We start from the raw sequence: 21256 nt of genomic DNA, 5'->3' as shown, positions 1-21256 counted from the left end.
ATGCAAACCCTGTGCATCTACTGTAAACTGTAAATAAATCATCTCATCTGCTTTCAAGATGCATCTCTCTCCCTTTAATCTTACTCCAGTTTCCTGGAACCTTTTAAAAACCTCCTCGAGGTTGGTCAGGTGTTCCACTTCTGTGATTAGCACATCATCCAAGTAAACCACTGATGCGCTTTATCATACACGAGGCTTGATGCTCAGGAAATAAAGGCTTTTATTTGCTGTAACAAGGCAGCTACCAATTATATACACGATCACAGACTGAAGGGGTCCCAGCCAGAGCAGGGACCTTTATACCTCTCCCAGGAGGCGGAGCCCGACTGGGATGTACCACAATACTACAATACAAAGGTGTAACAACCCCACCCTAACCCCAACAGCAACAAGTAGAACAACCCATCCCTAACCCAACAGCAACATATGTACATCCTTGTAGTACTGGCCAGACCCTGGCTCAGTACTATCCAGTGGGAACCAACGATGGTTCACCACATTCACCCCTCCTTTGAAAACAAAGGCCGGCGGGGTACAAAAACAGAATAATTTGTCATCAGTCTATAAGTTCAGACGGTCAGGGGGACCGCACCGTCGTTGTGACCTCCTCAATACCGGCGGTGATACCGGAGTAGGCACTTGCGGTGGCGTTCTCCCCAAGGCGATGTCCAGCTGTTCCTCCACAGACTCACGGGCCGGTTGATCCTGAGGTGACGGTAATCCATGGAGTCCCGACACGCCCTGAAGTAGCGACCATCCTCTGGACTCAGGCAAGCTGTACACGGGAGTAAAAGGGTTAAGCAATGGTCCCGATGCTGCCCGTGCCGTGTCCGGGGGGGAAACAAGAGTTATGGGGTTTGTAAAAGCGGGTATGGGAGCGACAGGGGTTGCTACGTCCCCTGCTGGCGCCAGGTCTCGGATCGAGACCGTGTCCTCTCGCCCGTCAGGGTATGCCACATAGGCATACTGAGGGTTGGCATGGAGGAGATGGACCTGTTCGACCAACGGGTTGGACTTGCGGGCCCTTACATGTCGCCGCAGGAGGACGGGTCCTGAGTACGTCAACCAAGACGGTAATGAGGTCCCCGAGGAAGACTTCCGAGGGAATGAAAACATCCTCTCATGGGGAGTAGCGTTGGTTGCCGTACACAGGAGGGAGCGAATAGAATGGAGCGCATCAGGGAGCACCTCTTGCCAACGGGAGACTGGAAGGCTTTTTGACTTCAACGCCAGTAAGACAGCCTTCCAGACTGTAGCATTCTCACGTTCCACCTGTCCATTACCCCTAGGGTTGTAGCTCGTGGTCCTACTAGAGGCAATCCCGTATGAGAGCAGGTATTGCCTCAAGTCATCGCTCATGAACGACGAGCCCCTGTCGCTGTGAATGTAGCCGGGGTACCCGAACAGGGTGAAAAGATCACGGAATGCCTTGATAACCGTGGCAGCGGATGTATCAGAGCAGGGAACAACAAAAGGGAATCTAGAGTACTCGTCAATGATATTGAGGAAGTACACATTCCGATCTGTTGAGGGAAGGGGGCCCTTAAAATCGACACTCAGTCTCTCGAAGGGACGAGTGGCCTTGACTAAATGTGCCCGGTCAGGTCGGTAAAAGTGCGGTTTGCATTCCGCGCATACCCGACAGCTTCTTGTTATGGACCTGACGTCCTCCACCGAGTAGGGCAGATTGCGGGCTCTTATAAAGTGGTAGAGCCGAGTGACCCCAGGATGGCATAGGTCATTATGGAGAGCCTGCAAACGGTTCTCCTGTATACTGGCGCATGTTCCACGCGAGAGGGCATCCGAGGGCTTATTGAGTTTCCCTGGACGATACATGATGTCATAGTTATAGGTGGAGAGTTCAATTCTCCACCGCAAGATCTTGACATTCTTGATCTTGCCCCTCTGCGTGTTATTAAACATGAACGCCACGGACTGCTGGTCCGTGATCAGGGTGAACCGTTTTCCCGCCAAGTAATGGCGCCAGTGCCTGACGGCCTCCACAATGGCCTGGGCCTCCTTTTCCACCGCTGAATGCCGAATTTCGGGGCCTTGGAGGGTGCGGGAAAAAAATGCGACAGGCCTGCCCGCCTGGTTAAGTGTGGCGGCCAGGGCGAAATCAGATGCATCGCTCTCCACCTGAAAGGGGATGGACTCATCAACCGCGTGCATCGTAGCTTTCGCGATGTCGGCTTTCAATTTATCAAAGGCCAATCGGGCCTCTGGCGTTAGGGGAAAAGTAGTGGACTTAATGAGCGGACGGGCTTTGTCCGCATAATTGGGAACCCACTGCGCATAATAAGAGAAGAAGCCTAAGCATCTTCTCAGTGCTTTTGCACTAGTGGGCAGGGGAAGTTCAGAAAGGGGGCGCATACAGTCTGGATCAGGGCCAATGACCCCGTTTTCCACCACGTATCCTAGGATGGCTAAACGGGCGCGTACGAAACACACACTTCTCCCTGTTGTAGGTCAGGTTCAGGCGAGATGCAGTGCGTAGGAAATTCAGGAGATTCGTGTCGTGGTTGCTGGTCATGGCCGCAGATGGTGACATTATCCAGGTACGGGAAGGTAGCCCGCAGCCCGTTCTGGTCCACCATTCGGTCCATAGCACGCTGGAAGACCGAGACCCCATTGGTGACACCAAAGGGAACCCTGAGAAAGTGACACAAGTGACCATCCGCCTCAAAAGCCGTGTATTGTCGGTCCTCTGGGCGAATGGGGAGTTGGTGGTAGGCAGACTTGAGGTCTATGGTGGAGAACACCCGGTACTGCGCAATCTGATTGACCATGTCAGATATGCGCGGGAGGGGATACGCATCCAGCTGCGTGTATCGATTAATGGTCTGACTATAGTCAATGACCATCCGGGTTTTGTTCCCACTCTTGACCACCATGACCTGCGCTCTCCACGGACTAGCACTGGGTTGTATGATCCTTTCTTTGAGGAGCCGCTGAACCTCAGATCGAATGAAGATCTGATCCTCAGCGCTGTAACGCCTACTCTTAGTCGCAATGGGCTTGCAGCCTGGCACAAGATTCTGGAACAGGGAGGATGTGGTGATCTTCAGCATCGAGAGGCTACAGGCGGGGCACGTTGGGCAATTTGGAGGCTGCTGTTCTCCCACTGAAAGCGAAGGGAGTGGCCCACCGTACTGTAAGGTTACACTCCTCAAGTGGACCATGAAGTTTAGTCCGAGAAGTATTGGCGCGCAAAGGTGCGGCAACACTAGGAGCTTGAAACGCTCGTAAACTGTGCCTTGCACTGTTAAAGTTACCACGCAACTCCCGAGCACGGTGACAGACGGGACCTCGATGCCATAGAAATTGTCTGTTTGACAGGTTGAATCCGGAGTCCACACCGCTTCACAGCGTCTGGGTGGATAAAGCTCTCAGTGCTCCCGCTGTCAAACAGACAATAAATCAAGTGGTCATTTACCTGAATGTCCATCATAGATTTGTCAAGTCTATGAGGCTTGCCCTGGTCCAGGATGATCGACACCACTGTTGGTTCATGAGCGCCACTGCAGGCAGCTGAAATTGACGAGGATGACCCCTGCTGGTCGTTCGCGGTTGGTGCCGACCAACATGGCCGCTCCCATAGGTCGCACGTGGGTGATGGTGCCAAACTCAGCGACCCCTGGTGGTCACACATCTCCGACTCCGTCGACCGTAATGGCGTCGTCCTGGCCTCGCACGTGGACGAAACCCTCGACGATTTCGACGACGAAGACCCGGGCTCTGAGGAATCGCAGGTCGCACTGCTGTTCCTAGGTTTAGATCGGCACACTTTCGAATAGTGCCCCTTCTTACCGTAGGCGGAGCACAACACAGCTTTAGCGGGACACCGTTGCCGAGTATGCTTCGCTCCCCCACAGAAGTAACACCGCGGGCCGCCCGGAGCTGCTGCCGTCGTCTGGCCCGAGTGTGAGCACGCCATTACGCAGCATTTCGAACCCGAGGGACGAGGAGGGATTGGCGACTGCTCCTGCCACGTTGTCTCCACGTGGTCTTCAGGATACAATACTAGGCTTTTGGAGGCCGTTTCCAGCATCTCCGCTAGCTCTATTGCCTGGGTAAGGTCAAGGTTACCTTTCTCCAGTAGTTTGAGTCGAATGTACGACGATCCGACTCCCGCCGCAAACGCATCTCGGGCGAGGTCGTTCATGCTCTGCTCAGCCGACACAGCTTTGCAGTTACAGCCCCTGATTAGCTGTAGGAGCTCGTTCGCGTATTCCTCCATCGTTTCACCAGACTGCCGTCATCGAGTGGCTAAGAGGTAACGAGCGTGTATTTCGTTGGGCGGTTTGATATAACACTTCTTCAGAAGCTCGAGGGCCTTTGTGTAATCGGTGGCCGCACGGATCGCGAGGTAGACAGTGTCGCTTACCCTCGCATGGAGGACCCGGAGTCTGTCATCATCTGTGGTGACCGCTGCGGAGGCTGCCAGGTAGTCTTCGAAGCACTTCAGCCAGTGGTCGAAGGTGTTAGAGGTGCCCACCGCACGTGGATCTAGTGTAAGGCGTTCAGGCTTCAGTATCTGCTCCATACTCTCTTTTTTTTTCTTCTTCGACGAGAGTTTATTTACAGCAAATAAAATTGATGCGCTTTATCATACACGAGGCTTGATGCTCAGGAAATAAAGGCTTTTATTTGCTGTAACAAGGCAGCTACCAATTATATACAGGATCCCAGACTGAGGGGTCCCAGCCAGAGCAGGGACCTTTATACCTCTCCCAGGAGGCGGAGCCCGACTGGGATGTACCACAACACTACAATACAAAGGTGTAACAACCCCACCCTAACCTCAACAGCAACAAGTAGAACAACCCATCCCTAACCCAACAGCAACATATGTACATACTTGTAGTACTGGCCAGACCCTGGCTCAGTACTATCCAGTGGGAACCAACGATGGTTCACCACAACCACTACTTGAGGTAAACCTTGCAATAGGCTCTCCATTGTATGTTGAAAGATTGTACAGGCTGCTGAGACCCCGAATGGCCATCCGGTGTACTGGGATAGGCCCGTATGTGTGTTAATGGTGACAAACTCCCTGGATGCTTCATCTAGCTCCAGCTGCTGGTACACATCACTCATGTCACTTAGCATAAGTTAGGCCTCCAGCTAGCTTGGCGTACAGGTCTTCTATTTTAGGTATGGGATACCTGTCCAATTTAGCCACCTGATTGACCATTAATTTATAGTCCGCACATATTTGTACAGTCTTATCTGGCTTCAGTATTGGTGCAATGGGAGCTGCCCACTCTGTAGCTGCCATTCTGCCCACTCTGCAAACTGCACAGGTCTGATAATGCCCAAATCTTCTAACCTTCTAAGTTTGATTTCCACGTTCCAGACCAGGGCACGGGTCTTGCTCTGTAAAATTGTGGTGTGGCCTTGGTATGTTCGTAAATTTTGGCTTTCAAGCTTCAGATTTTGCCTAGTTCTTTCTGAAACTCCATCTGATATCCCCGGGGGACGTCATGAAGTTTCTGTTCTTGAACTTTGAATATTTCCACCCAATTCAATTGTATTTCTGGAAGCCAATCTCCTTCCAGCAAGCTTGGTCCTTGGCCCTCAGCTACAATTAAAGGCAGTTGGGCAGGCTGCTGTCTGTACCTGACAGGTACTGATGTTGTTCCCACAGTCTATATAACCCCCCCCCCCCCCCCCCCCCCCGCCCCCCAATACGTCACCAGCCTGGGCTTGCTACATTTTTAATCCCTGGGGCTGGACCCTCGCCGTAGGGATCAATACGTTTGTTCCCCCAATGCTGAGGGGGAGGTTCCCGTGTCGATCTCCTCTGTGAGTGGATGACTGTTAACCATCAGTACGATTGTGATGGGAGCCACTTTGTCCACCTGAACATTATTCAGCCTGTCTACATCTGAATCTTCTTCCAAATTAATCACTACGCTGTGAACTGGAGATTAAACTAAACTAAACTACTAGACCTACACTCCCCCATACTGATAGCATTCTTCATAGTTCCTTGTTTGTAACTGAATCTCCTATCCATCTCCACTCTCTCTGCTTGTTAAACTCTGCGCCCACACTCCGGGTGCTAGTGTCATTCACAGTTTCCACCCAAACGTGGTGGACCTCACCAGCTTGCACGCTCTGACGTTCCATCGCGCCTTTTTCTGCAATTCCCATAGCAGGGGCAATTTCCAATACCTCCTTTAGGGTTATTTCTGCCAGGGTTCGCATGCTTCTTCCCGATTGGCCAAATGGGTTATATGACCCCCTGAAACCTTGCCCCTTAAAGGGGCTCACTACAGATCTGATATTGCATTAAGTCTTTAATATTGACTACCATTGGTTATCGAAATGCAAGGATCTCAAACATAACTTTTACACACGGTCCCGACAAAACAAACATCCTCTGCGGATGCACCAATGTAGATAATATGATGTAGTTCATTGATTGTCTCTACGATCAGAAGATATTTCATAAACAAAGCTGCTGGAAATCGATTTGGTGATTATTGATTTACCAGGATGTGGGTGATGCTGGCTGGACCATCACTTATTGTCTATCCCTAATTACCCCTGAGAAGGTGAGCACCTTCTTGAATTGCTGCAGTCCAAGTGGTGTAGGTACACCCACAGTGCAGTTAGGGAGGGAATTCCAGGATTTTGACCCAGCGACAGTGAAGGAATGCCAATATATTTCCAAGTCAGGATAATGGGTGACTTGGAGGGTGGTGGTGTTTCCATATATCTGCTGCCCTTGTCCTTCTAGATGTTTGGAAGGTGCTGTCGAAGGAGCCTGGTGAATTGCTGCAGTGCATCTTGTAGATGGTACGTACTGTCGCTGCTGTGTGTCGGTGATGGAGGAAGGGAATGTTGAAGGTGGTGGATGTGGTGCCAATCAAGCCGGCTGCTTTGCCCTGGATGGTGTCGAGCTTCTTGAGTGTTGTTGGAGCTGTGCCCATCCAGGGAAGTGGAGAGTATTCCATCACACTCCTGACTTGTGCCTTGTAGATGGTGGACAGGATTTGGGGAATCAGGAGGTGAATTACTCACTACACAGTTCCCAGCCTTTGACCAGCTCTTATAATCACAGTGTCAATGGCTGGGTCAATTAAGTTTTTTGTCAATGGTAACCCCCTGAATGTTGATGATGGAGGAGTTGGTGATGATGGTGATTTTGAATGTCAATGGGATGTTTCTATTCACACTTGTTGGAGATGCTGATTGGCTGGCACTTGTGTAAAGCAAATGTGACTTTCCACTTACCAAGCAAAGCCCAAACTTTTCCGGGTTTTGTTGTATATGGACATGGACTGTTTCAATATGTGTAGAATTGCAAATGGAACTGAATCATCAGTGAACAACTCCACTTCTGACCTTATGATGTGGGGAAGGTCACTGATGAAGTAGATGGTGATAGTCAGGCCTGGGACATTACCCTCAGGAACTCCTGTAGTGATGTTCTGGGACTGTGATGATTGGCATCTTCCTTTGTGCCAGGCATAACTCCAATCAGTGGAGAGTTTGTCCCTGATTCCCATTGATTCCAGTTTTGCTCAGGTTCCTTGATGCCACATTCGGTCAAATGCTGCCTTGATGTCAAGGGCAGCCACCCTCACTTTGCTTGTGGACTTTAGCTCTGTAATGAGGTCAAGAACTGAGTATTACAGTTGGTGGAACTCACACTAAGCCTCAGTGAGCAGATTATTGCTGAGTAAGTGCCGTATGATAGCACTGTCAACAACATTTTTCATCACTTTACTGATGATTGAGAGTAGACTGATGCTACAGTAATTGGCTGGGTTGCGTTTCTCCTGCTTCTTGTGGCAGGACATACCTGGACATTTTTCTACATTGCCAGATAGATGCCAGTGTTGGTGCTGTGCTGGCACAACTAGGCTAGGGGAGCAGTAAGTCATAGAGAACAAGTCCTCAGTACGACAGCAGCGTGTTGTCAGAGGTCAAAGTCTTTGCAGTATCCAGCGTCTTCATCTGTTTGTTGATATCACATAGAGTGAGTGAAATTAACTGAAGACTGGTGTCTGTGATACTGGGGACCCCAGAGGAGGCTGAGGAGGAATTGTCATCCACTTGACAACTCAGACTGAAGATTGTAGCAGCTGCTTAAGGCTTACCTTTTGCACTGATGTGCTGCGCTCCTCTATCATTGAGGATGGAGATATTTAGGAGCCACCTCCACCTACTGTGTGAAGAACAATGACTCCTGTAAAAGGGAAACACTCATCTTGTACCAGGAAGGGGACTTTGGCAGCATTGTACTATCCTCAGTGGCATTAACCGGAACTGTGTGGCATTCCTACTCGTTTGCTTTGTCCCGTTTCTCACGCGATTACAATTGAAAGTTAAACGTGTTGATGGCGTGCTCGCCATTCATACACACATGTGGCAGGGGAAGCCTTTCTGCGATAAACCCCACTGCCAGCTGACTTCCTGCAGCTACAGCTGGCCTGTCTAGGAGCCTTATAGAACAAAGAACAAAGAGTAGTACAGCACAGGAACAGGCCCTTTGGCCCTCCAAGCCTGCACTGATCATGTTATCCTATCTAGAACAACCCCCACCTGTATCCCTCTATTCCCTGCCTGTTCATGCGTTCATCCAGAGAAGTCTTAAATGTGGCTAATGTATCTGCCTCAACCATCTCACTTGGCAGCGCATTCCAGGCCCCCACCACCCTCTGTGTAAAAAAAACTCCCCCCCGCACATCTCCACTGACCCTTCCCCCGCTTACCTTGAACTTGTGCCCCCTTGTAATTGTCATTTCTGCCCTGGGAAAAAGCTTCCAACTGTTCACCTTATCTATGCCCCTCATAATTTTATAAACTTCGATCAGGTCACCTCTCAACCTCCGTCTTTCCAGGGAGAACAATCCCAGTTTCTTCAATCTCTCCTCCTAGCTAATACCCTCCATACCAGGCAACATCCTGGTAAACCTTTTCTGCACTCTCTCCAAAGCCTCCACGTCCTTCTGATAGTGTGGTGACCAGAATTGGACACAGTATTCCAAATGTGGCTCAACCAACGTTTTATACAACTGTAACATAATTTGCCAACTTTTATACTCGATGCCCTGTCCGATGAAGGTAAGTATGCCGTATGCTTTCTTCACCACCTTTTCCACCTGTGCTGCCACTTTTTCTGGACCAGGAGTCTCCTGTCTAACTGGGAGATTCTGCATAGCAGCCACAACTCCACTGCATTCAACTCAGATTTGGTAGCATAAACATGGTACGAGTGTTTTTAAAAATTAACTTTCACTTGTAGGTATTTCATATTACATGGGTTTCACTTATTCACGTGCACATCGGCATTGTTTGTTGAGACTAGATTAGTCAGGGAGTTAAGTGTATTGACATTCCTCACAGTTGGTACACGTCGATGGCTACAGGGGAGTTCTTTATTGTGGGAGAAACAATGTTGTGTTTTTGTGTTTACTCTTTATCGAATGTCAGTGTACAGTGTTGTACTCACCACACTGAGGGACAGGGCTGAACTCACAGACTCAGCTGCTCATCCTTTCTCTGCATTGTAAAGGAGGTTGTCCAAGCTCACTCTCAGCCAGGGTAATTGAAATGTTGGAGGTGAACTCACAGCCCTGTAAGGACTCTGCCAGTCAGCACCCTGAGATGGACACACATGTGGACTGGACTGGCACCACCCTTTAGACCCCCCGTTTTCTTAACTTGACTGACTTCCCTACCATCCCTCCTATCGAGGACGTTGGCGCCTTCCCCACTTCACAGCTCCATTGCTCTCATCTCCACTCCATAGCCCCCCTCAGCACTAACCCCCCCTCCTCCCACCCCCCACCCCCCGCCACCCCCATGCTTTGCTGGTACTGAGTCTCCTTGCCAGCTGCCATTTTCCTTTTCCCTGCTCCCTTCTGCCATCGAGTTAAACAAGGGAAACTACTGTCCTCAGAGACAGCTGCACAAAGCCCACCACTCAACACTATCTTCAAACAAATGTGAACCGGGTGCCACACGAACCTTGTGCACCGCTGATTTTATCTTGCTGTAAGATGTAATTGAAAACCGTTAGCTGACAATGGATCTTCACGGCAGGCAATAGCATTAGGTCAGTGGTTCCCAAACCTTTTTCACTGGGCCGCCCTTTCGGAATAAAAATTTGCTCGCGCCACACCGAATTTTTTATTGATAAAAAATACACTCAAAAAAAAAACAACTCCTAGCAGTGCTTGATTCATAACATAGAACACAACTACTTTATAATATGATCATGGGACATCCAGAAAGTATAAAACAATGCAGTTACATAAAAACATCTATCCATGTTTAAATGTTTCTTTGATTGTCCTTGAATCTTCCCGCCACACTTGCCATCCTCTCTCGCCGCAACAGTGTGGCGCGCCACACCCTTTGGGAACCACTGCATTAGAGATACAAACCCGCCACAGGCCGATGTGAAGCTCAACATGCTGCAAACACGGCGCTGACTTTATCTCTGCATCTGAACCCACCATCAGGAATTGGGGCTGCACGGTGGCACAGTGGTTAGCACTGCTGCCACCAGGGACCGGGGTTCAATTCCAGCCTTGGGTTGCTGTCTGTGTGAAGTTTGCACATTCTCCTCATGTCTGCGTGGGTTTCCCCCAGGTGCTCTGGTTTCTTCCCACATTCCAAAGATGTGTAGGTTAGGCTGATTGGCCTTGCTAAATTACCCCTTAGTGTTACGGGGATTAGCAGGGTAAATATGTGGGGTTACGGGGATAGGACCTGGGTGGGATTGTGGTCAGTGCAAACTCGATGGTCCGAATGGCCTCCTTCTGCACTGTAGGGATTCTATGATGAAATCACCGTTCCACATCCTGCCAAATTAATTCACCCTTGCATGCCATGTTTCTCACTCTTTTGTGCTCTGTAAAATCCACCATCACCACACTCCCACCTGGCACCAAGATTCAATCACATTATTGTTCTACACAACCTATTTGCTTTTATTGACAGCGTTAACATGGGCTTTACACCAAAGTCCCTCTCTTTTATTTCAGTTCTGGTTGGGGTCCTTCTAAAACCCTTTTAGATGTCCACTCACGTACGGCATCTTAAAGGGGCTGAATTGTGCACGGTTCGCACAGACGAGCACACGCACAACTTAGAGAGAGCATTGCTCTCCGCCTGGGATTCATCCTCTTTGTGAATATCGTCTTTCATGTCTAACTTTAATTCCTTCTTTGGAGGGATTAGGTAGAATATAAATAAAAGTTCGAACAGGCCTCGGGCCTATATTGACGTTCTTGTGGTGACTGACTCAGTAATGGACAGCAAATTAATATGATCTTAATGTTAAAGAATCTACAAAGGACACTCGTGAAATTTCCATGAATCAGTTCAGAATGCAAAAACAACTAGTAGAAGGTGCTGATTGCCAAATATACTCCAAGTACAAAGATTTTAAAAAACTTTATTGAGAAGAATGTGAATGTGGAGCAACCATCAAAGGTCCAATATATCCCTCTGAGCCTGCTTTGTATGATTTCAGAATACTTACTGTATGACAGTCTGATTTGATAGCTCCAGCTGAAATTCTGAATTCTGAAGATTAATGCAAAGGTATTAGTGTCCCAGCTTGTCAAGATAAAAGCATCACTTCAGGCAATCTGACCCATCAATCCCTCTTTCCAAAGATGAGGTGCCTATTAAATTGGACAAATATACTTAAGCAAGTACTCAGAAAGAGCCTTCACCTCAGCATTAAATTGAAAATGAACACTTAGCATATCATTGTTAATATATTTCCAAACCCTTGACATCCACCACCAGGAAGGACAATGCTAGCAGATACATCATCAACTGCAAGTCTCCCTCCAAGCAACACACCATCCTAACTCAGAACTTCACCATGGCTGGGCCAAAATCCTGGAACTCCCTCCCTAACAGCACCTACACCACATGGACTGCAGTGGTTCAAGAAGACAGCTCAGCACTATCTCAAGGGGCAAATAGGGATGGGTAATAAACACTGGCCTAGCAGAGGATGAACACATCCCATAAATAAATAAAACATGCATTTGGAGTAGGAATTTGTTTGAGGGTCTAGGTCAAAGCCACCTGCGCAGGGGACAATCCTTACATTGGTACAAATGGACTCTAAAATTGCAGATGCCAATTGAGATGAATATGGGGTGATATTACATAGAAACATAGAAGATAGGAGCAAGAGGAGGCCATTCGGCCCTTCGAGCCTGCTCCGCCATTCATCATGATCATGGCTGATCGTCCAACTCAATAGCCTAACCCTGCTTTCTCCCTATAACTTTGATCCCATTCGCCCCAAGTGTTATATCCAGCCGCCTCTTGAATACATTCAATGTTTTGGCATCAACTGCTTCTTGTGGTTATGAATTCCACAGGCTCACCACTCTTTGGGTGAAGAAATGTCTCCTCACCTCCGTCCAAAATGGTCTACTCCGAATTCTCAGACTGTGAGCCCTTGTTCTGGACTTCCCCACCATTGGGAACATCCTTTCTGCATCTCCCTATCTAGTCCTGTGAGAATTTTATAAGTCTCTATGAGATCCCCCCCTCATTTGTCTGAACTTAAGCGAAAACAATCCTAACCTAGACAATCTCTCAAAGAACAAAGAACAAAGAACAGTACAGCACAGGAAACAGGCCCTTCGGCCCTCCAAGCCAGTGCCGCTCCTTGGTCCAACTAGACCAATCATTTGTATCCCTCCATTCCCAGGCTGCTCATGTGACTATCCAGATAAGTCCTAAACGATGTCAGCGTGTCTGCCTTCACCACCGCACTTGGCAGCGCATTCCAGGCCCCCACCACCCTCTGTGTAAAAAACATCCCTCTAATATCTGAATTATACTTCGCCCCTCTCACCTTGAGCCCATGACCCCTCGTGATCGTTACTTCTGATCTGGGAAAAAGCTTCCCACCGTTCACCCTATCTATCCCTTTCATAATCTTGTACACCTCTATTAGATCTCCCCTCATTCTCCATCTTTCCAGGGAGGACAACCCCAGTCTACCCAATCTCCCCTCATAGCTAAGACCCTCCATACCAAGCAACATCCTGGTAAACCTTCTCTGCACTCTCTCTAACGCCTCCACGTCCTTCTGGTAGTGCGGCGACCAGAACTGGACGCAATACTCCAAATGTGGCCTAACCAGCGTTCTATACAGCTGCATCATCACACTCCAGCTTTTATACTCTATACCCCGTCCTATAAAGGCAAGCATACCATATGCCTTCTTCACCACCTTCTCCACCTGTGTTGCCACCTTCAAGGATTTGTGGACTTGCACACCTAGGTCCCTCTGTGTTTCTATACTCTTGATGACTCTGCCATTTATTGTATAACTCCTCCCTACATTATTTCTTCCAAAATGTATCACTTTGCATTTATCCGGATTAAATTCCATCTGCCATCTCTCCGCCCAATTTTCCAGCCTATCTATATCCTGCTGTATTGTCCGACAATGCCCATCGCTATCCGCAAGTCCAGCCATCTTCGTGTCATCCGCAAACTTGCTGATAACACCAGTTACACCTTCTTCCAAATCATTTATATATATCACAAATAGCAGAGGTCCCAGTACAGAGCCCTGCGGAACACCACTGGTCACAGACCTCCAGCCGGAAAAGGACCCTTCAACCGCTACCCTCTGTCTCCTATGGCCCAGCCAGTTCTCCACCCATCTAACCACTTCTCCTTGTATCCCATGAGCCTTAACCTTCTTAACCAACCTGCCATGTGGGAATTTGTCAAATGCCTTACTGAAATCCATATAGACAACATCCTCATACATCAGTCCCGCTATCCCCGGAATCAGCCTGGTAAACCTTCGAGAGCAAGAACATCCTTCCTCAGAAAAGGAGACTAAAACTGTACACAATATTCTCGGTGTGGCCTCACCTCAAGGCCCTGTATAGTTGCAACAACACACAGTGGCCCTCGGGTAGTTCCTAAGAGAGCGATAGAAAGGTAAGGAAATGATGATGATTGGTCTGCACACAGCTACAACAGTCCTCAGCAGTGCTGTGCAGGCAGGAGACACACTCCTGCTTATCCTTACTCCATGTGAAGATGAATTTTAAATATTTATGCTACAAAAGCTGACCGAAACTTGGCACCTTTCAGCACTCTCTTTGAAGACCCTGGACTAGGTCACTGTAAAACCAATGGGAGTTTGTGGAGGAAAGGCAATACCTCACATTTGACCAAATTCAGGTAGGGTCCTAGAGCAGGTGTGCAAACCTGATCAGTATATTCCTTTGGAGTGCCTGGGCCAATATTTTGCCAGATGTGTTTCCAATGCTCTTTGGGCAAAAATAGTTAATCCCTTCATTTAGACAACTGCCTCTCATTTTCTAAGGTTATCCTATTTGTCTCTATCTGTGAGTTTACCTTGACCACTCAATCAGTGGAAAAGCCCTTTGATTCTCAATAAGTTATGGAATGAGCAGGTAAGTGAAATATTGGTCTGATTTTTTTCCAGCATCCTGATATCAGGCCTATCTGGAGATCCCGAGTTTGTCCTCACTGTCAGTGTGCCTACAGGTGCAATCTTAAATATAGAATCCCTACAGTGCAGAAGGAGCCATTCAGCCCATTGAGTCTGCACCAACACCAATCCCACTCAGGCTCTATCCCCTGTAACCCCATGTATTTACCCTGCTAATCCCCTTGACACGATGGGGCAATTTAGCATGGCCAATCATTATCAAGGTAGATAAATCCTCGGGACCTGATGAAGTGTATCCCAGGACATTGTGGGAGGTTAGGGAGGAAATTGCAGGTCCCCTCCAGAGAAATTTGAATCATCGATAGTCACAGGTGAGGTGTTTGAAGATTGGAGGGTGTCAAAAGTTGTGCCTTTGTTTAAAAAGGGCTGCAGGGAAAAGCCTGGGAATTACAGGCCAGTGAGCATGACATCTGTGGTGGGTAAGTTGTTGGAAGGTATTTTGAGAGACAGGATCTACAGGCATTTAGAAACACAGGGACTGATTAGGGACAGTCAGCATGGCTTTGTGAGTGGAAAATCATGTCTTACAAATTTGATTGAGTTTTTTGAAGGGGTGACCAAGAAGGTAGATGAGGGCAGTGTAGTTGATGTTGTCTACATGGACTTTAGCAAGGCCTTTGACAAGGTACCGCATGGTAGGTTGTTGCATAAAGTTAAATCTCATGGGATCCAAGGTGAGGTAGCCAAATGGATACAAAATTGGCTTGATGAAAGAAGCCAGAGGGTGGTTGTAGAGGGTTGTTTTTCAAACTGGAGGCCTGTGACCAGTGGTGTGCCTCAGGGATCAGTGCTGGGTCCACTGTTATTTGTCATTTATATTAATGATTTGGATGAGAATATAGGAGGCATGGTTAGTAGGTTTGCAGATGACACCAAGATTGGTGGCATTGTGGACAGTGAAGAAGGTTATCTCGCAATGGGATCTTGTTCAATTGGGCCAGTGGGCTGACGAATGGCAGATGGAGTTTAATTTAGATAAATGTAAGGGGATGCATATTGGTAGATTGAACCAGGGCAGGACTTGCTCAGTTAATGGTAGGGCGTTGGGGAGAGTTACAGAGCAAAGAGATCTAGGGGTACAAGTTCATAGCTCCTTGAAAGTGGAGTTACAGGTGGACAGAGTGGTGAAGAAGGCATTCAGCATGCTTGGTTTCATTGGTCAGACCATTGAATACAGGAGTTGGGACGTCTTGTTGAAGTTGTACAAGGCATTGGTAAGGCCACACTTGGAATACTGTGTACAGTTCTAGTCACCCTATTATAGAAAGGATATTATTAAACTAGAAAGAGTGTAGAAAAGATTTACTAGGGTGTTACCGGGACTTGATGGTTTGAGTTATAAGGAGAGGCTGAATAGACTGGGACCTTTTTCTCTGCAGCGTAGAAGGCTGAGGGGTGATCTTATAGAGGTCTATAAAATAATGAGAGGCATAGATCAGCTAGATGGTCAACATCTTTTCCCAAAGGTAGGGGAGTCTAAAACTAGAGGGCATTGGTTTAAGGTGAGAGGGGAGAGATACAAAAGTGTCCAGATGGGCAATTTTTCCACACAGAGGGTGGTGAGTATTTGGAATAAGCTGCCAGAGGTAGTAGTAGAGGCGGGTACAATTTTATCTTTCAAAAAGCATTTAGACAGTTACATGGGTAAGATGGGTACACAGGGATACGGGCCAAATGCAGGCAATTGGAGTTTTAAATAAAAGGGCGGCATGGACAAGTTGAGCCGAAGGGCCTGTTTCCATGCTGTAAACTTCTCTGACTCTATGACACTAATCAATCTAACCCACATTGGACTGTGGGAAGAAACCAGAGCACTCGGAGGAAACCCACACAGACACAGGGAGAACAAGCGGCATGGTGGCACAGTGGGGCAGTACGGTGGCACAGTGGTTAGCACTGCTGCCTCATGGCACCAGAGACCTGGGTTCAATTCCGGCCTTGGGCCACTGTCTGTGTGGAGTTTGCACATTCTCCTGTGTCTGTGTGGGTTTCCTCTGGGTGCCCCGGTTTCCTCCCACAATCCAAAGATGTGAGGGTTAGATTAATTGGTCATGTTAAATTGACCCTAGTATCAGGGGGATTTGCAGGTTAAATATGAGGAGTTACAGAAATAGGGCCTGTGTGGGATTGTGGTCAGTGCAGACTTGATGGTCTGAATGGCCTCCTTCTGCACTGTAGGGATTCTAAGAACATGCAAACTCTATAGAGACAGTGACCCGAGACCAGTGGTCACAGTAGTGTTACAGTCATAACTACGGTGTAGAGAAAGATTTGCTTAATATATGGTCGGAGCATTCAAAAGTCTGATGGCAGCAAGGAATAAGATGTCCTATCGGTTGGTACGTGATCTCAGATTTTTGTATCCTTTTCCCGATGGAAGAAGGTGGAAGAGAGTATGTCCAGGTTGCATGGGGTCCTTGATTATGCTGGTTGCTTTTGCGAGGCAACGGGAAGTGTAGACAGAGTCAATGGATGGTTTGCGTGATGGACTGATCTTTGAAATGTCTTGCAGTCTTGGTCAGAGTAGGAGCCATGCGAAGCTGTGATACATCTGAAAAGAATGTTTTCTATGGTGCATCTGTAAAAGTTGATGAGAGTTAGCGGACATGCTGAATCTCCTTAGCCTCTTGAGTATAGGGATAGGGATGTTTTGCTACAATTGTATAGGGCGTTGGTGAAGCCACACCTACAATATTGTGTGCAGTTTTAGTGTCCTTATCTGAGGAAGGATGTCCTTGCTATAGAGGGAGTACAGCGAAGGTTTACCAGGCTGATTCCTGGGATGATAGGTCAGTCACATGAGGAGAGACTAAGTCGGTTAGGATTATATTCACTAGAGTTTCGAAGAGTGAGAGGGGATCTCATAGAAACTTATAAAATTCTAACAGGGTTAGACAGGGTAGATTCAGAAAGAATGTTCCCAATGGTGGGGGAGTCCAGAACTAGGGTCATAGTTTGAAGATATGGGATAAACCTTTTAGAACTGAGGTGAGGAGAAATTTCTTCACCCAGAGGATGGTGAATGTATGGAATTCACTCCCCTACTACTATTCACTACCATTTCACAGGAAGTAGTTGAGGCCAAGATATCTGATTTCAAGAAGAAATTAGATATAGCTGTTGGGGCTAAAGGGACCAAGGGATATGGGGTTAAGGGGGGATCAGGATATTGAATTTGATGATCAGTCATGATCAAAATGAATGATAGAGCAGACTTGAAGGGCTGAATGGCCTACTCCTGCTTCTAGTTTCTATGTTGCTATGATCTATGAAGCCAGGTTCCATTCTGGGATTCGTCTTTTCCAATAATAACATCAGCCTGGAATGTAACTCCGCCATTGTATGGATTTCTGGTCGTGTCCCTCAAACATACCAGGAATCCAGGGGATCCAGGGGAGTAGAGGAACAGACCTGACTCATGCTGCACATGATGCTTCAGGTAAGAATGAGAATGGACTGATCAGTATCTGGAGCAGCTATAGGATGTTCTTGTCTCCACAGCCACACATACGATACTATCTGTCCTGTCATGTGAACCATAGGATCCATACAGAGCAGAAGGAGGACATTCGGCCCATTGAGTCTGCACTGATTCTCCAAAGAGCATTTTATTCAGGCCCAATAAACCGACCCCCCCCCCTCCCCCACCGACCCCCAATCCATCCCTGCACATTTACCATGGCTAATCCACCTCATCTACACATCTTGAGATACTTAGGGATAATTTAGCATGGCCAATCCACCTAACCTGTCTTTGGACTCAAGCACTGTGTCAAACTCCTTTGAAATCTGATTGGGTTACAAAATGCCACAAAATCGCCACACAGTGCGGCTCAGAGCTCTGTGAGATTTAATCTTCGGGGTATGTTTGCTCGTGGAGCAGGTTTTGATGAGGCAAATGTCACAGCTGAGGTGCTACCAGCGGGCATTGTTATTTACAGTGTTTACACTTTGTACAATGACTGCATCATGTGGAGAATTTGTATTGTTCACTTTTGAACCCATGCAGATTTTTAAATTACATGCACAGGTAATGCTTAACCAATGTTCCTGTGATCTTTAACGCAGCCACTCAACATTTAGAGTGGAAATGATTTATATCCGAGCCTGAAATGGGATTTTCCCCAAAATGGAATTAAAATTGCAGATGCCAAGGAATTGTAAGTTATTTTCATTGGGATGATTGATGTACTCTTCACACTTGACTGGCCCCTGATGAATTCTCCTCCAAATACTCGTTTGCTTTAGCAGAAAGTTGCATGTCAGGATTGCAGCCTGGTGCAGCAGCAAGGAAGGTTAACTCGCTATGATGTGTCAGATCTATGTGCTCCATTACAAGGTGTGTTCAAACCTCCACGTTCTTCACATTGAATATCACAATCACAAAAAAAAACCCTGTCAGCGCTGCACAGCACCCACAAATGACAAATGGAGAATTAATGGATAATGGGAAAGTGAAATAAAAAGAGAGACTGGCTGACGCTATCAGGCAGCATGGTGGCGCAGTGGTTAGCACTGCTGCCTCACAGCACCAGGTACCCAGGTTCAAATCCAGTCTCGGGTGTCTGTGTGGAATTTGCACATTCTTCCTGTGTCTGCGTGGGTTTCTCCGGGTGCTCCAGTTTCCTCCCACACTCCAAAGATGTGTAGGTTAGGTTGGTTAAGTTTAGATTGGCCATGCTAAATTGCCCTTTAGTGTCAGGGGGATTAGCAGGGGAAGTACGAGAGGTAAATACAGCGATAGGGCCTGGATGGGATTGTTGTCAATGCAGGCTCAGTGGGCCGAATGGCCTCCTTCTGCACTGTAATGATTCTATGATTTGAAAGGTAAAGATATGTTTACACGTAGGTGTTAGCCCTCTTCCTAGCATACTGATCTAAGCTGCCACTTCAGTGTGCTACTGAGGGAGTGCTGCATCGCCTGAGGTGCCCTTGAATGGGCAAAAATGGGAAGTAAGACCCCATCTGCTCATTCTCTTGGATGTAAAAGATCTCACAGCACTCATTCAAAGGAGAACAGGGCAGATTTTTCTGTGCCCGGCCAAATTTAATAGAATCCTTACAATGCAGAAAGAAGCCATTCGACCCATCAGGTTTGTACTGACTCTCTGGCAGAGCATCTTACCCAGGCCCATCTCCTTCCCCAGACCCTATCCCTGTAACCCTGCGCATTTCCCATGGCCAATCCACCCAAACTGCACATCTTTGGTCACTAAGGGGCAATTAAGCATGGCCAATCCACCTAACCTGCATATCTTTGGTCACTAAGGGGCAATTTACCATGACCAATCCACCTAACCCCCCTGCACATCTTTGGATACTAAGGGGCAATTTAGCATGGTCAATCCACCTAACCAGCACATCTTTGGATACTAAGGGGCAATTTAGCATGGTCAATCCACCCAACCTACACATCTTTGGAGACTTGGACATTTCTTCCCTCAACTAATATTCCAAGAGAAACAGGCGAACTGGTCAGTTGTCTATTTGATATTTTATACATCAATCGATGTACGTACATCCAAATGATTACATTGCAAATGTAGTTCTTTGATTTTGAGGTGTTCTTGGAACATTCCGTGGACACAACAAAGAATATTTTTCTAGGAACATTGATGACTTCAAGATAGCGCAGAGAGTTTATAATTAATGAAATACCCTTCAGGCACAGCCACTGTCTGTGTGCACACAATTGTGCATGGGCTTATGACCCGCATCCTCATCCTGAGCTGCTAAAAATAGCCAGCGGTGGGAATAGCAGCAGGAAATCCGGTATCAGATCCTGCCTGCCACTTTTCAAGCCCGCCTCTGTTCCAGGATGGACATAAGAATGAAAATCCAGCCCCAGCTTTTGCATGAGGGAAGTTGCAAGCGATATTCCTAATGTGGTGCCAAGTGACCTCAGTGCGCTTCGGTCAACTGTGACCTGTGGGCGGGAATTTCCAGCCGCGCTCACCCCAAAACTGGAAAACCCCGCCCGAGGTCAATGGACTTTTGCATGGTCCGCCCCTCCCCATCCACTATGATTCCCGTGGCGGGTGGGATGGGAAAATTCCCCCTGTGGTGTTGGTGTTTATGAAGTGATGGGTTTAAATCCAGTTGAAGGATTTGAGGGAATATTCCTGCTGGCACTCCATTGCAGTACCAGCTCTGCTGGAGGTGCCTCTATTTGGATGAGGCCCTCAGCCCTCACAAGTGGACTTCAAAGATCCCATGGTGCTATTCACAGATTAGCAAGGCCACACTCCCAGTATCAAGAGGAGTATTTACCCTTCGATCAATAACACAGATTGTCCGCTGTCGAGCATAGAATCATAGAATCATAGAAACCCTACAGTACAGAAAGAGGCCATTCGGCCCATCGAGTCTGCACCGACCACAATCCCACCCAGGCCCTATCCCCATATCCCTACATATTTACCCACTAATCCCTCTAACCTACCCATCTCAGGACACTAAGGGCAATTTTTAGCATGGCCAATCAACCTAACCCGCACATCTTTGGAGCAGATACGGCAAAGAGGAGATTTGATGGAGGTGTTCAAGAGACATGAATGGTTTTGCGAGAGTAAATGAGAGCAGCGATAGCAGAGTCCGTAACCAAGGGCACAGATTTAAAATGGACCGAGGGCACACGATAAAATCTTTTTTTTCACACATCACCTGAAATGCGCTGCCTGAAAGTGGAAGGAAGCAGATTCAACAGTGATATTCAAAAGGGAATTGGATAAATACCTGAAGGAAATATATTAGAGG

Source organism: Mustelus asterias, chromosome 11, assembly GCF_964213995.1.
Source record: "Mustelus asterias chromosome 11, sMusAst1.hap1.1, whole genome shotgun sequence".
In the NCBI taxonomy this organism is placed as follows: domain Eukaryota; kingdom Metazoa; phylum Chordata; class Chondrichthyes; order Carcharhiniformes; family Triakidae; genus Mustelus; species Mustelus asterias.
The sequence above is the reverse complement of the archived record's forward strand: the minus strand, read 5'-3'. Positions refer to the sequence as shown.